The sequence below is a fragment of the Aotus nancymaae genome, unplaced genomic scaffold (assembly GCF_030222135.1).
Source record: "Aotus nancymaae isolate 86718 unplaced genomic scaffold, 86718_ANA_hifiasm-v0.15.2.pri h1tg000040l, whole genome shotgun sequence".
NCBI classification, from domain to species: domain Eukaryota; kingdom Metazoa; phylum Chordata; class Mammalia; order Primates; family Aotidae; genus Aotus; species Aotus nancymaae.
The window spans coordinates 46924207-46942439 of NW_026988454.1; the positions used below are offsets into that span (position 1 = coordinate 46924207).

Genomic DNA, 18233 nt, shown 5'->3' on the forward strand with positions numbered 1-18233 from the left:
TTATATTTATTTCATGATTTCATATGTCTCAGTACCATTTGTTAGCATCTTTTGCTGACAAGTAATTTCTTTCTTCATCATTGTTAAGTAAAAATTAATATGCATAATGACAAAAGATTAGCAAAACAAAATAAGTATGCAGTTTACTACCAGTGGCCTAGCTCACGTAAAACAACAAAATTTTTATCCTGAAATAACTTAATCCATCAAGTGGATATTAGCCACCTAATATATGCCTATTTCTACTGGTCTGGTAATTAGTACAGATTTTTTAAATTATTTTTAAAAGTAGCCAGATAATTTTAAGATGCTTCAAATTATATTTTATATATGGACTTTAGACAGGACACTTCTAAGATTGGAATAACAGTTTCTTGAGCAAATCAATTTATCACTAATAATGAATATGATTGTCTTTTGAAATCTTCTAGTGCTCACTTTGGCGGCACATGCACTAAAATTAGAAAGATACAGAGAAGATTAACATGGCCCCCTGCACAAGGATGACATGTAAATTCATGAAATGTTCGATATTTTTACCAACTTCTGGACACATACACCCTCCCAAGACTGAACCAAAAAGAAATTTAATCCCTAAACAGACTAATAATGAACTCTGAAATTGAAGCAGTAATAAATATCCTACCAACCCTTAAAAGCCCAGGACCAGATGGATTCACAGTCAAATTCTGTCAGATGTACACAAAAGACCTTGGACCATTGCTACTAAAATTATTTCAAAAAATTGAGTAGGAGGGCCTTTTCCCCAACTCATTCTATGAGGCCAGTATCATCATGAAATGAAAACCTGGCAGAGACACACACACACACTCACACACACGCACACACATGCACGCATGCACACACACGTGTGCACACACACACACAAGAAAACTTTAGGCCAATATCCTCAATGAACATCAATCCAAAAATCCTCAACAAAATACTGGCAAACTTAATCCAGCAGCACATCTAAAACTTATCCACCATAATCAAGTAGGCTTTATCCCTGGGATGCAAGGTTAATTTAACATAGGCAAATCAATGAATGGGATTCATCACATAAATAGAACTAAAGATAAAAGCCACATGATTATCTCAATAGACATAGATAAGGCTTTTGATAAAATTCAACACACCTTCACATTAAAAACTCCCAACAAACTGGCCAGGCATGATGACTAATGCCTGTGATCCCAGAATGTTGGGAGGCTGAACCAGATGGATCATTTAAATCCAGGAGTTTAAGACTAGCCTGGGCAACATGACAAAACCCCATCTGTAATAAGAGTACAAAAAAAAAAAAAAAAAAAAGGAAAATAAAAATTAACTGGGCACGGTGGTATGCACCTGTAGTCCCAGCTTCTCAGGAGGCTGAGGCATGAGAATCACTTGAACCCAGAAGGCAGAAGTTGCAGTGCACTGAGATCTTACCACTGTACTCTAGGCTGGGCAACAGATACAAAAACAAAACAACACAAAACAAAAACAAAACTGTCAACAAACTAGGTATTATAGGAACATACCTCAAAATAACAAAAGCCATCTATGACAAACCCACAGCCAACATCCTATTGAATGGGCAAAAGTTGGAAGCATTCCCCTTGAAAACCAGCAGAATACATGGATGTCCTCTCTCACCACTGCTATTCAGCATATTGTTGGAAGTCCTGACCAGAGCAATCAGGAAGTGAAAGAAATAAAAGACATCCAAATAGGAAGAATGAAAGACAAACTATTCCTGTTTGCAGACAACATGATCTAATGTCTAGAAAACACTGTAGTCGTGACCCAAAATCTCCTTAAGCTGATAAACAATGTCAGTAAAGTCTCAGGATGCAAAATCAATGTACAAAAATCCCTAGCATTCCTATATACCAACAATAGTCAAGCCAAGAGCCAAATCAGGAACACAATCCTATTCAGAATTGCCACAAAAAGAACAAAATACCTAGGAATACAGCTAACTAACCATGGAGGTGAAAGATCCCTACAAGGAGAGCTACAAAACACTGCCCAAGGAAATCAGAGAAGACCAAACAAATGGAAAAATATTCCATGTTCATGGATAGGAAGAATCAACATAATTAAAATGGACATACTAGTCCAAAGCAATGTGTAGATTCAGCACAAATTATTTTTATCAAATTATCAATGATATTCTTCACAGAGCTAGTAAAAACTATTTTAAAATTCATATGAAACCAAAAAAAGCTCAAATAGCCAATGTAATCCTAAGCAAAAAAAGAAAAAAAAAAAGAAAGAAAAAGCTGGATGTATCATGCTACCTAACTTCAAACTATACTACAAGTTTATAGTAACCAAAACAGCATGGTACTGGTACAAAACAGATGCACAGACCAATGGAACAGAATAGAGAGCCCAGAAATAAGACCACACAACTACAACCATCTGATCTTTGACAAAGCTGACAAAAAAAAAGCAATGGGAAAAGGACTCTCTATTCAATAAATGTTGCTGAGATAACTGGTTAGCCATATGCAGAAGATTGACACTTAACCCGTTTCCTTACACTATATAAAAAATCAACTGAAGATTGATTAAAAAATGTAAAGCAAAATTACAAAATCCTTGAAAAACAACCTAGATGGAACAATTCTCGGCACAGGAACCAGCAAATATTTCATGATAAAAACACCAAAAGCAATTGCAACAAAAACAATAATTAACAAATTGATCTAATTAAACCAAACAGCTTCTGCACAGCAAAGGAGACTATCAGAGTAAACAGAAAACCTACATAATGAGAGAAAATTGTTGCAAACTATGCATCTGACGAAAGTCTAATATCCAGCATCTATAAGAAACTTAAATAAATTCACAAGTAAACCAAATAATCCCATTAAAAAGTGGGCAAAGGACATGAACAGACAGTTTTCAAAAGAAGACATACAATAAGCATACTTTTAAAAGCTGACCATCACGGATCATTGGAGAAATACAAATCAAGCCACAATGAGAAAACATCTCACACCAGTAAGAATGGCTACTATTAAAAACTCAAAAATAACAGGTGCTAGTTAGGTTGCAGAGAAAAAGGAACACTTAAAAACTGTTGATAGGAGTGTAAATTAGTTCAGTCATTATGGAATATAGTGTGGTAATTTCTCAAAGACCTAAAATTAAACTACCAGCAATCTCATTACTGAGTATATACCCAAAGGAATATAAATCATTCTATTATAAAGACGCATGCATGTATATTTTAATCTGAGCCCTATTCATAATAGCAAAGACATGGAATCAATCTAAATGTCTGGATAAGGAAATGTACTAGATAAAGAAAATGTGGTACCTATACACCATGGAATACTATGCAGCCATAAAAAATAAAATCATGTAATTTGCAGGGACATGAATGGTGCTGGGGTCATTATCCTTAGCAAACTAATGTAAGAATAAAAAAAAAGCCTGTTCTCACTTTTAAGTGGGAACCAAATGTTAAGGACACATAGACATATAGAAGGGAAAAACAGATACTGGGGTCTATCAGAGGGTGGCATGTGGAAGGTGGAAGGAGGGATCAGGAAAGATAACTAATTGGCACTAGGCTTAATACTGAGGTGACAAAATAATCTGTACAACAAACCCCCATGACATGGGTTTACCTATATAACAAACCTGCACATGCACCTCCCAAACTTAATATAAAAGATAAAAATAATCTTATATTCCTGGCCCTAGGTAATATGTGCTTATATAATTTTAAAATTTTCAGTTTATATAAATTATAAACACATGGTTTGTATAATGAAGTAAAAAAGATGAATTCCCCCTCTCCCCAAAAAGGACAGTTTTATCATTAAGGATGAAAAAATAGAAATATATCAAAGTTATTTTAGTTACTTAAACATTTATTTTTATGGGGAAATAGCTATGCAGAATTTTAAAAATGTTAAAAACTGATACATTTCCTCATAACTCACAGTTTATGTAAAGTCATGTTTCTCAATTTTTGAGGTTATCTTTAGCTAATAGTTTTTATGAACAAAGTAATCCAACTGATGTCACTGGTAAAATTCTGGAGAACATATGTATCCAAATAAGACAAGTTTAACTTTCCAAGGGAAAATTGCCAGCAAATGCACACCATCTATATTATACTTTCCATTCCCGCAGGAAAAACAATCAAAATGTTTACTATGCAAATAAGAACACCTCTCCCATTCTCCCATAGCTCTGTTGCCATGTGGAAGCAAAAGCCTTATATATTACTACCAAAGCTATTTCCTTAAATTCTTTTACAACTTTACTCTTACAGACAATGGAATATATTCTACTTTTTAGTTTTGTAGAGAGAAACATTATAAGAAGAGTAAAGTTTATGAAGCTGGTCATATGCTTCACTTACTGAGGAAATATCTCTTCAGTTACTAAAATTGAGGAGAAGATGGACTTGAACTAAGTTACAGAAATATGAATATAGGTCATTCCTTATTAGTGAAAATCAGAGTCACCTAAATTTATTTTAGATAATCACGTGATGATAATGAACATTATTTGTGAACAATTTATGAAGTTGGAGAAAAAGAAAATGGCCTCCCAATTTCTTTTTTTGGGAGGTTTCATTTTTATTTTTGTCTTAATGGTAAATGGTAAACATCATTTCTCCTTTGTATTTTGTTTTCCTCTAATAATTTTTTGGCTGTTTATAGGCAATGTAGGAAAGAGCAAGTAAGAGGCAGAAAATTGATATTTGAGTTGTAAATAAAGTTTGTTTAGGGACAAAAACGAGGAAAAAATCATTTTACTGTCTGTCCTCAACCTAAACTTTAAAAAAAGTTGTTTTGAAAATTGCTATTTGTATAATCAATGTGTTCATGTACTTCATTTGTATTTTCACATAACTAAATTTAAAAATATATAATATATGGATAGTTGTATATAAAATATTATAAAATAAAAATTTATCAATGGAACAGCCACAGCATTCCTGCCTCCTAGCTGTGGTAGCCCCTATGGGGGATAAAGCAAAGGACTCTTGATTTCTGCTCTATGAGAGCTTTATAGAGATTAAAAAATTCAAGACATTACTCAACCAAAGACTAATATAGATTGCTTGTTGAATAAAAAGTAGTCAACAGTACATCCTGTGATCCTGGAAGTCTTGTTCTCTTGGATCACTCTGCCATTGTTTCAGTCCAATATTCAAAATTTATAGCAATTAATTAAAAGAATTGACTTTAAAGTTATGCAGATCTTACTTTAAGACCAGCAATTTTAATTCTCAGATATGAAATGGACATTACTTATCCTCTCTAAATTTTAGTTGCCTCATCTGCAATATGCAGATAATGATAGTAGTACTTGTTGAATTTAAAATGTTCAGCCCAGAACCTCACACATGGAAAATATTCAAGTAAATATTAATTTTTATTATAATAATTTATATAGAATGACTCTTTTGTTTATTGCCAGACTTGATTTTATTCCTGATGAATCTGCACTATGTGTGTGAGGAGGAAATAGATACATGTGTATTGGATCATTACAAATTGCATAATGGTTTAGATACCTATGCTTAAGCCAAAATGACTCCTCTAGGAACAATACATTGTCCATTTTTAGTTTTCCTGTTCCAGAAATAGGCTGTCCCTTAGCCAGTGTGGCCAACCATCAGATATACAGTGCTTTAGTAATGTTTCTCCAGAGAAACAAAACTAATAGAATGTTTACATGTGTCTATGTGTGTATTATAAGGAATTGGTCAAAATTATGGAAGCTGAAATATCCAGATCAGTATAGTCAATGATATAGTTTCATTCCTAGTTCATGTTGGGAGGGAGAAAATGATTAACATCTCAGCTCCAGAACAGTGAGGCAGAGAGAGATAGAGAAGTCCTTCTTACTTTGTTTTTTATTTTATTCAGGCCCTAAAAGAATTGAATGAGGCTCACCCACACAGTGGATAGCAATTTGCTTTACTCAGTCTATTAATTTATATGTTAATCTCATTCAGAAATGCTCTCACAGGCACACCTAGAAATAATGTTTAACCAAATCTGTGGTTCCTGTGGTCCAGTCAAGTTGACACACAAAATTAACTATATATGGTAACTGGACATACTCTATTTTCTGCTATTCACTTTCTCTTTGCCTGGCTTCTATTATCAGGGATTGTAGGAAATTTAATATTTATACTGGGAACTAAATCAACTTGAGATTATCACAGTTGCTATGGTTTGAATGTGGTTTGTCCCTGCCAAAAATCATACTGAGATTTTATTGCCACTGTAACTATGTTGGGATGCGGAGCCTATTGGGAGTTGTTTGTGTCATGTAAGCAAATCCCTTATGAATGAAGTAATGCTGTCTCATGGGAAATTAAGTGTGTTCTCCCTCTTACCAGAAATGATTCGTTAGTGAGAGAGTGGGTTATTATAAAACAATTATTTCCTCCTCCTTTTTGGGACCTCTCTTTGTTCACACCCCTTACCTTTCCACTTCTCTGCCATGTTTTGTAGCAGCACATGGCCCTCATCAGAAGCCAAGCAGATGCTCATTCATGTTCTCGGACTTTCCAGTTACTAGAATTGTGAGATAAATAAACCTATTTTCTTTTTAAATTTCCCAGCCTCATATAGCACCACTAAATGCATTAATACCCACAGTTATGTTTACTGTCCTTGGGTTAAGCTTACATTTAGATATTTTGATATGTTTTAACAAGTAATTCTATGGTATTTTTATAGAAATTTGTACTTTTTAGTATTTCTAGTAGCCGTGGGCCATTTTATGAAGCAACATTTAATTGATTGCTTATTTCTATGAAATTTCCTTTGTATAATGAAATAGCACATCAGACCTAAAGTGTTTTAACACATTAGGAAAAACAGAACACTTGGAAATCTTGGCTATTCAGATTAACTGCACAGTATTTATCTTTAGCTCTTTTAGGTAAACAATTGCATGCCAAATAGTTGGTTTTTAAATTGTCAGATGTTAAAATTTAAATTATAAAGGTTGGCATTAGAGATAAGCCTGCAATGGTATAAATGAGAGGAAAAATGTAGCAAGTTCAAAACTTGTAGTTTAAAATCAAAGATTTACTTGTTTATAAAATGGTAGCAGGAGTTTCTCTCAATTCACAGTACACAGGTCTCATATATTGACAAATGTTTCAGATTTACAAAATTTTAGAGCTGGACTACAAGAAGCTTCAATGTCAATCTATTGTAATCCACACATATTGCTGTAACATAGGTAAACCTTAGATTTATGAAAAATGCCCAAGGTCACACAACCACTTTGAAGCAGAGTCTAAATTATGACCTTGACCAAATGATTTCCAATTCTGTGTTTTTTCCATTATGCAATTCTCAGAATGAGAAGACAGAGATGAATGTTCCTGATGTTTCATACATAACAGTGATTCCAACATAGTTTTGTGGTTCCCAGTCATTAATCTTATTGCCAAACTTTTCAGGGGAGTTGCTATTTTGGAAGCATCGCTTACACTCAAAAATGCCAACCGTAACCACAATTGTTTTTCAGAAGAAATAGGTATAGAGAGCATTCCCCATATCATACAGCCATTACCTAAGATTACTGAAGATAATTGCAATGTTATCAGAATATTTTCTGGGTTACCAGAAAAGACTGAGATTTTAAACTAAGTTTTCTGTTAGTCATCTTTTCCTCTTGAGAAATTTACCTGGGAGATTCAAAGTTGTCAATATTACAGAGGCATAATCTAAATAGGATGTGATGGCTCAGACAATCTGATATTATAATAGCATTCTCTAGCATAGTTTTGAGGGAAAAATGGTCCACTTCTTACACCTGTTACCTTTGTCAAAGTTAAGCATTTAGTTTCTTTTTGCTGCAAATATTAATTATTATTTCTTACTCTTTCTGCAGAGCTCTTTCGGATTTATATGTGGCTTTATTAAAAATACATATAAAAAATCCTCATTTTTAATTAACTGAAGTTGATAGTTATGATGTAATTTTTATCAGCCAAGTATTGTGTTTTTCTAATCTGCATATGCAACACAATACACCATTAATTCACAAATATGTGTGAAAATATTATCAACTGAAAAGCAAGTGTTTGTCAGTCCTGTGGTGTTTATAGAAGATCCTGATACCTAGAATATTGATTTCCCAATATTCTGCATCTCAGCTAGCCTTTCTGGACAGAATCTGTACATAAATACATATTCCATCCATTCATTCATTCCACCTATCCATTCACACACTTATTTTCCTCTATAGTTGTTACTCTGTTACATCTTTCAAACTGCCTTTAGGGGTTATTCTTTAATATAAAGATAGAAAAGAGAATAAAATCACTAAGTGAAAGCTGACTCACAATGGAGTAGTAAAACCATTTAAAATGTTAATAGAGAAATGAGAAATTGATCCAATTGGATGGAATAAACAAAACAGAAAGGAACCAAACTTCAAAATAAAAATCATAGAATGCTGTATATAGCTTGAAAGAAGCTCGCTCAAGATCTTAAAGTGTCCCACTAGCACAATTCAAGACACATGGTTTTCAGACATTTTCCAAATTTGTATTGATAGATCTTATTTAAAATTTTAATTTTTGTTTATCAATCTCTAGTATAAGAAAATATGCTATTGAACTCACTTAAATTTATTATTCTTTTACTCTTTTTTTTTTGTATTTCAGTGAAAATCACTTCACATTACTCATGTGGTAAGAAATACTTGAATAATCTTTCCTGTATTTAACTTGCCTGGAATAAGAAAACTTATTAACCCTTATTTATCTCATGTTACCTAAATAAAATCATCTTTGTGGAAGATGTCTCTATTTATTATAAGTAAGAACATTTTACCACAACTCATGAGATCCAACAGTGTTTTATACTAAAGTATTAAAATGTTAAGCCTTCTACTAAAGCAAACTTTTAAATAAGGGCCTATTTGATAGCTGGAAATAATTGAAGATCTTAATCTGCATACATTCATTTACTCCTTTATTCACAAAATGCTCACTAAGGATCTACTAAGGACAGGTTACTAGAGAAAAATATGGAAGATGTAAACATAAATAAATCTTGTTTCTTTGTATAATAAGCTAGTAATATCAAAAGAAATTTAAAATATGTACACAGAGAAGAAGCTATAGGTGATTAAAGCAGGAAAAACAATATTTTGTGAGATGACAAGGTATTTCAAATACAATGGAAGGTTAGAAAGCATTTCCAAAAGTAAAAGTAAAGATCTCATGTTTATTAGAAAAAAATCACACACATAAGGTTAAGCATATAGACATGAATAATTAAGATATGTACAGAAAATGACATAGGACATAAGTTAAAGGAAGGAAAGGCTAGTCTGTTAGATTTCTATGTACACACTGCAGTCTTCATTAACAAATATTTGTCTAAATATGAATTTTGTTTTCAATCAACTTTAGTCAATATTTTTTCAATATTAATATTTAAATTTTTTTCAATTTTTGAAAAATTATAAGCTTTATCTCTGAATATTTTCTTTCCCCTGTTATATATGATTGTTTCTTCTGAAATTCTTCTTAGACAAAATGGAAACGTCTCAATTTGTTCTTCACATCTTTCCACTTTCAGTACTTGTCATGTATTTACCTCTGTTGTGTTCTGTGGTACATCCTCATTTCTAAATTCTGGTAATCGGTATTCTCTTCAGAATTGTCGACTAGTGTATTTACTATACATACTATAATTATATTTATTTTATATGCTATCTTTTTTCAGACCTCTTGTTTTCATTTCCAAGATTTGCAAGAAAATTATTCTGTGCATTTTATTTCCACTATCTTGACTTGTAACTTTTCTCTAGAGTGCTACTATTTCCAATAGGTCATTTCAAATCCTCTAAAAGTCACCAGGTTTGTTAAGGTCACTACAAATTATTGTACTGTCTTCTGATTTGTCATCAAACATCTTCCACATTAATTCCCTTCATACATTGATGAGCAATGTTATTTGTTTCAATTTATGAGAAACATAACATATTGTAAGTTGATTATATTGTAATTCATTATATCTCTATCATATTGAGGCTGACATTTTAATAGGTATCATGCACATATGTTTCTATCAACTTTATGCAGAAAATTAAATCAGAAAGAAGTTTAGACATTGTAACAGACATATTTTAGTCTGCAGAAATATTAAATAATCATATGTTAAACATTGAACTCACAAGCAGAGTTTAAAGAAAATGACATTCTATCAAATTTGCTTCAGTACAATCATATTCAGTTACTCATGGTGTTGTGCTATCTAACCTCTGCTCTTAAAAACAAGCCCTTAGAAGGTCATTGCAACCTTAAGTGATGTTCTTTTTTCCTTCAGATTATGCTGTAACTTGACAGGAGTCATAAAAAGGCCACATTGTAAATGATACATCTTGGTTACTAATGTCCTTTTCTGCCAGTACTCAGACAGCTCTTGTCAAAGCTCTTAGATGGGATAATGCTTTTACTCTGCTAAATGATAATCTGAAATGCTACCCATAGTGCTACCAAAGTCCTAGAATTGCCTTTTTTTAGATTATCTTGAAACACACACGTGTGCGTGCGCGTGCACACACACACCCACACCCACACCCATTTGAAGTTGTTTTTTATTGTTTTGGTAATATGGTATATACACTTACATGCACACACATAAAATTTAAGAAATTTTAGTTTCATAACAATTTTGGGGGATGGAAAAGGTTTTTTAAATGTGTTTTCTTGCTTTTAATTATGTAAATTAAACTTTTAATGACATCAAAAGGTAGCTGGGTACTATTTCTTCTTCATAAAAATTAACATATAGCAAAAAAATTGTGCATGCTTAAGATTTTTTTTTCTGGTTCATGGACAACATTTAGAAACACTAAAATCTATAAATCTACGTCAATGTGTCAGGTTTATCATCTGTCTTTATTCTTGGCATATGCATATGGAACTAACTATTCACAGACTTTAACATTTATACCACAGATATTAAAAAGCAAAAGTCATTCATTGATTCTTTGAAGGGCTGTTCGTGTCTCTGTCTCCTTCAGTTCTGCTCTGATCTTAGCTATTTCTTGTCTTCTGCTAGCTTTTGAATTTGTTTGCTCTTGCTTCTCTAGTTCTTTCAATTATGATGTTAGGGCATCAATTTTACATCTTTCCTGTTTTGTCCTGTGGGCATTTAATGCTATAAATGTCCCTCTAAACATTGCTTTAACTGTGTCCCAGAGATTCTGGTACATTGTGTCTTTGTTCTTATTAGTTTCAAAGAATTATTTTTCTTTTGCCTTAATTTTGTAAAGAAATGATTATTGAGAAAGTTCTCACCACATAAGCCCTTAGCTTTTAGGTTGACAAGACTTGGCTTTGGGCAGTGTTTTCATCTTATGAAAGTTGATAATTTATTATTCAACATCTTAAGCTTTCATAATGTTTTTAGCCTTGAGAATGTGAAAATTTTTCATGGCAGTAAAATTCTCATTCATTTTGTATGCCCAGAACAGAGCTGGGTAAAATTGGCACCATAAAAACATGCTATTTGATGACTTGAACAAGAAAATTAAAGCTCCAGTTTACTCCATTATTCAGACATAATAAAAAGTATCCCATGCTAATGTGTTATCGTAAGAAAAAGATAAAGGAGAATGTCGATCATTTTAAGAAGGAATTAACTGTCTGGTAATAAAGTTAATTTGCATTGAACATATTACAAGGTGAGTTTTTCAGAAGAAATAATTAACTTATAAAAAGCATGCAGACATTTTAAAATGCCACAAAACTTGCATGTCACAGGATTATTAAAAATTAATAATAACGTTTTATATACAAATGAGACTATAAGGAGCTTTAGATATCTTCTAGTCATATATCAATCTCCTGGAATATCTACCTGTAATTTGATCTGGCACATAAATTGAACATTGCTAAGAGATCAGATTACACCTTGGTAAAGATGGAAAGAGTTATGAACAATAATGATGTTTGCACTTTAGGTTTATATAGCAATATATGCCATTTAATGTCTTTTAATAGCCTTAGAACATAATGCAAAATATCAAAATTATGACCCTGCCTTATCTTCCTGTTATTCACATATGCAGCTTACATGCCTGCCATACTGAATATCCTCTCCCGGAAATGCTAGAAACACTCAATACCCAAATTAGTGCATGACTCAAAAATCAGATCTATGTTTGTAGAGAGTATTATCTGTGTGATGGAATATCATTTATTAATATAAGCAGTAATCTTCAGTTTGAAGTAGACATATTTCTACTGATTTTTTTATTATAGAAATAAAAGCAAGGATCATTTAAATAAACACAATTTTACATTAACATATGTTCTAATGTAGCGCAAGGTATATTCTTTACTAAGAAGAATATACTGATGACAAATGGGCATGTAAAAGATGTTTAATATCATTAGCAACCAGAGAAATGTTAAATTTTTCACCATCAGGGGATAAAGTAAAAGGAAAATGAAAAATCACTACATACTCATCAGAATGGCTATATTCACATATATATTATATATACATACATATATGTATATATGTGTATACATTTGTGTATATACATATATGTTACAGATATACATATGTACACTTGTATATATGTATATATAGATATATACATATATATACATATGCACATATATCCGTAATACACCTGTATACACAAATACACATGTATACACGTGAATGGGTTTGTAGGTATGTATATATGTATATGTGTATATACATATATACACATATGTATATATACATATACACACCTACATATTTGTATGTATATGTGTTACCCTTAGCCAACACATGTATATATGCATATATGTGTATATATATACACATCTACATATTTGTATGTATATGTGTCATATATGCATGTATACATGTATAGACATATGTTGGCTAAGGGCAGTGAAATTGGATCACTCTCCAGCTATGTGTCATAATTTTATTCAGAGAGATCTTGATTGCTTTTTGATTCCACAACCTATCACACTGATCTATTATATTGATGACATTATGGTGATTGGATTCAGTGAGGAAGAAGTAGAAAACACACTGGACTTATTGGTGAGACATTTGCATGCCAGAGGATGGGAAATAAATCTGACTAAAATTCAGGGAACTTCCACCTCAGTAAAATTTCTAGGGGTCCAGTGTCATGGGGCGGGTTGAGATATTTCTTCTAAGGTGCAGGATAAGTTGCTGAATTTGGCCCCTCGTACAACCAAAAACAGAGCCACAATGCCTAGTGGGCCTATTTGGATTTTGGAGGCAACATATTGCTCACTTGGATGTGTTACTTTGGCCCATTTATCAAGTTACCTGAAAGGCTGTCAGTTTTGAGTGGGGTCCAGAACAGGAGAAGGCTCAGCAACAGGTCAAGGCTGCTGTGCAAACTACTCTGCCACTTGGGCCATATGACCCAGTAGATACAATGATGCTTGAGGTGTCAGTGGCAGACAGGGATGTTGTCTGGAGTGTTTGGCAGTCCCCATATGTAAATCATAGCGGGAGCCTTAAAATTTTGGAGCAAGGCCCTGCCATCTTTTGCAGATAACTACTCTCCTTTTGAGAGACAGCTCTTTGGACTGTTACTGGGCTTTGTTGGAAACTGAACGTTTGTGGATCATCAAGTCACCATGTTACCTGAATTGCCTATCATGAACTGGGTGTTTTCTGACCCATCTGGCCATAAAGTAGGTCATGCACAGCAGCATTCCATCATCAAATGTAAGTGGCATATACATGATTGGACTCGAGCAGGTCCTGAAGGCACAAGTGAGTTACATGAGGAAGTGGCTCAAATGCCTATGGTCTCCCCTCCTTCCACCCTGCCTTCTCTCCCCCAGCCTGTGCTGATGGCCTCATGGGGAGTTCCCTATAATCAGTTGACAGAGGAAGAGAAGACTTGGGCCTGATTCATGGATGGTTCTGCACGATGTGCAGGAACCACCCAAAAATGGACAGCTGCAGCACTACAGTCCCTTCCTAGGACATCCCTGAAGGATAGCGGTGAAGAGAAATCTTCCCAGTAGGCAGGACTTCGAGCAGTACACCTGGTTGTGCACTTTGCACAGAAGGAGAAATGGTGAGATATGTGATTATATACTGATTCATGGGCTGTAGCAAATGATTTGGCTGGACACTCAGGGACTTGGGAGAAGCATGATTGGAAAATTGATGACAAAGAATTTAGGGAAAAGGTATGTGGATGGACCCCTCAGAGTGGTCAAGAACTGTGAAGGTATTTGTATCCCATATGAGTGCTCACCAATGGGTGACCTCAGCGGAAGAGGATTTTAGCAATCAAGTGGATAGGATGACTCATTTTGTGGACACCACTCTGCTTCTTTCCCCAGCCAACCCTATCATCGCCCAATGGGCCCACGAACAGAGTGGCCATGGTGGTAGGGATGGAGGTTATGCATGGGCTCAGCAACATGGACTTCCACTCACCAAGGCTGACCTGGCTATAGCCACTGCTGAGTGCCCAATTTGCCAGCAGCAGAGACCAGCACAGAGCTCTTGAGATGGCACTATTCCTCAGGGTGATCAGCCAGCTACCTGGTGGCAGATTGATCATACTGGACCTTTTCCATCATGGGAACAGCAGAGGTTTGTCCTGACTGGAATAGACACTTACTCTGGATATGTATTTACCTATTCTGCACACAATTCTTCTGCCAAGGCTACCATCCATAGACTCATGGAATGCCTTATCCACCATCGTGCTATTTCATACAGCATTGACTCTGATCAAGGCACTTACTTACAGTTAAAGAAGTGTGGCAGTGGGCTCTTGCTCATGGAATTCACTGGTCTTACCATGTTTCCCATAATCCTCAAGCAGCTGGATTGATAGAATGGTGGTATAGTCTTTTGAAGTCACAATTACAATGCCAAGTAGGTGATAATACTTTGTAAGGCTGTCGCAGAGTTCTCCAGACAGCTGTGTATGCTCTGAATCAGCATCCAATATATGGTACTATTTCTCCCATAGCTAGGATTCACGGGTCCAGGAATCAAGGGGTGGAAGTGGAAGTGGCACTACTCACTATCACCCCTAGTGATCCACTAGCAAAATGTTTGTTTCCAATTCCTGTGACATTACATTCTGCTGGCTTAAAGGTCTTAGTTGCAGAGGGAAGAACGCTGCCACCAGGAGACACAACAATGATTCCATTAAACTGGAAGTTATGATCATCACCTGGACAATTTGGGTTCCTCCTACCATTAAGTTAACAGGCGAAGAAGGGAGTTACAGTGTTGGCTGCAGTGATTGACCCAGACAAACAAGATGAAATCGGTCTGCTACTCCATAACGGAGGTAAGGAAGAATACACATAAAATACAGGAGATCCATTAGGGTGTCTCTTATTATTACCATGCCCTGTGATTAAGGTCAATGGGAAACTATAACAGCCCAATCTAGGTAGGACTACAAATGGTCCAGACTCCTCAGGAATGAAGGTTTGGGTCACTCCACCAGGAAAAATACCACTACCTGCTGAAGGCAAAGGGAATACAGAATGGTTAGTAGAAGAAGGTAGTCATCAATACTAGCTACCACCACGTGACCACCTGCAGAAATGAGAACTGTAACTGTCATGAATATTTCCTCCTCCTTTTTGTTAAAAACATGTTTGTGCATGTATACACTGGTACTAAGCAAATATCTTCATTTTATTTTCTTTTCCTTTATCATGTGATATATGATTTATTGACTTCGTATCAGCATTTAAGTATTGTTACCTTTTTGTGATAGTATTTGGATTGGGGATTGGTGCATTTCCAGTTATATGAAGGATAGTTGTACTACATTAGGTGTAATTATTACCTTATTGTTGTCTTTATTTGAAGCTTATGTATGATCTTAGGTGATGTGTATGAGTTCAAGTTGACAAGGGGTAAAACTGTGATTGTTAATACTGAGTGCCAAGTTGACTGGATTGAAGGATGCAAAGTATTGATCCTGATATATTTGCTATCACATTTATGGTAAAGATTTTTTTTCAGAATATGTAAAGAAAAATCCTAACAAATATTGAGAAATCAGATAGCCATTTAATAAGTAAGCAAAATATTTGAAATTTGAAAAATTTGAAATATCTTATTCACTAAATAAGATATACAGTTGGAAAATGGGCTCATATAAAGATTGTCATCATCTGTTATTAGGAAATTCAAATTAAAATTGCAATGTGATATCACTACATATTTATTTGAATGGCTGTAATCCCCAAAACTGATAATACTAAATGCTAACATGGATAAAAAGCAACAGGAATGCTCACTAACTGCTAATGCAAATAGAAAATGGAACACCATTTTGCAAGAAAACTTGGCAGTTTCATATAAAATTAAACTTGTGCTTTCAATAACTCAGCAATCTCACTCTTAGATATTTAGTCAGGTGGATTAATAACTTATGTTTTTGCAAAATTCTGTATGTGAACTTCATTCATATATTAACTGGTAGCAGTGACAAAGGACTTCAGCATTAGTGTACGGTGCATCCCTGAAATAGAATACTACTAAACAACAAAAATAAATATTGATATAAATACTAACTTACATGGATCTCAAACACATTCTTCTTATTGAAAGAAGCTATTATTAAAGTTTACACACTGTATGATAAAATTTATATGATATAATTGAAAAAACAAAATAATAACATATGGATTCACACACAACATGGAAGGATTTAAAATTCATCTTGTTTGATGAAAAAAGCCAAACCCCCAAAGCTTTATATTGCATGGTCCAATGTATATGATATTCTGGAAAAAGCAACACCATAGGGATAGAAACCAGTTCAGTGTTGCCAAGGTTTGGGAAAAGGGAAGACTTGGCTTCAAAGTGGCCACATACAAGCCTTTAAGGGTGATGAAGCTGTTTTGCATAGTATTAAGTTGGTGGATGCATGACTTTATAAATGTTGCAGTCCTATTAAATTGTAGATGACAATATATAAAATATAATATATACAAAATTAAATCCCAGAATATATGAAGATTACAGGATGGAATGCTGAGCACACTGAACAAATTTAACTGTATGAAAAACTTATTATAAGTCTATTCTTACCTCTTTAAGTTATTGATGTCACAAAATATATCTTTATATATTTTACGTTTCAAAACATAAACTAATAATTGTTTTCTTTAAATGCATTAGTTTTTAAATCATGTAAAATAAAAACAGAATTGCAAACTGCTATTACAATAATACAAGCTTTTGTAAGTACCCATATATTTACCTTTACTGAAATGATTATTTCTTTATACACCTTTGAGTTACTGTCTAGTGTCCTTTTACTTCAACATGAAGGTTTTCCTTCAGCATTGTTTGAAGAGCAATTCTGGCAGTAAGGAACTTCCTAAATGTTTGTTTGTTCGGGAATGCCTTTGTATGTTATAAAAGTTAAGTTGGTATAAAAACAAATAGGAGTGTAATAACTTTAGAAAGTTCAATGTCATTCTCATTGCACAGGAAAATATTTTTTAGAATATACACAAACAATTAGATGCAAATTAAAATATTTCATTACAGAAAATCAACTAAACATAAAAGAGTAATGCAGGAAATGAGGGTTAAAATGGCATAAAGCATATAGAAAACATATATAAAATGACAGAATTAAGATTCTTCTTATCAGTAATTACTTTAAATGTGAATGGATTAAACCATGCAATCAAATGACAAAGATTGGCAGAAAGGAATAAAAAAATTATTCAACAATATTTTCCTACAAAAGATTTATTAGAGATCCAAAGATGCAAATAGGTCAAAAATGAGAGAATGGAAAAGCTAATTGTATTAGTTCGTTCTCAAATTGCTAATAAAAACATACCTGAGACTGGGTAATTTTTAAAGGAAAGAGGTTTAATTGACTCACAGTTATGCAGGGCTAGGGAGTCCTCAGGAAACTTAAAATCATGGCACAAGGGGAAGAAACACATCCTGCTTCACATGGCAGCAGGAAACAGAAGTGCAGATCAAAAAGAGAAAGGCTCCTTATAAAACTATCAGATCTTGTGAGAACTCACTCACTATCATGAGAACAGCAGCATGGGGATAACCACCCACTTGATTCAATTACTTGACACTGGGTCCCCCTGAAAACACCAAGGTATTATGGGAACTACACTGCAACATGAGATTTGGGTCAGGACATAGCCAAACCATATCACTATTTCATGCAAGTAGTAACTAAAATAGAGGAGCAGTAACTAT

At 33.9% G+C, this 18233-nt stretch overlaps 1 non-coding gene across 1 annotated transcript; it reads left to right on the forward strand.

Moving 5' to 3' along the window:
* The first annotated feature begins 430 nt into the window (after nt 1-430).
* On the forward strand, nt 431-538 carry LOC135268496 (U6 spliceosomal RNA). The gene has a single exon (XR_010336811.1). It is a non-coding gene; the product is annotated as a U6 spliceosomal RNA (small nuclear RNA).
* The last annotated feature ends 17695 nt before the right edge of the window (nt 539-18233 follow it).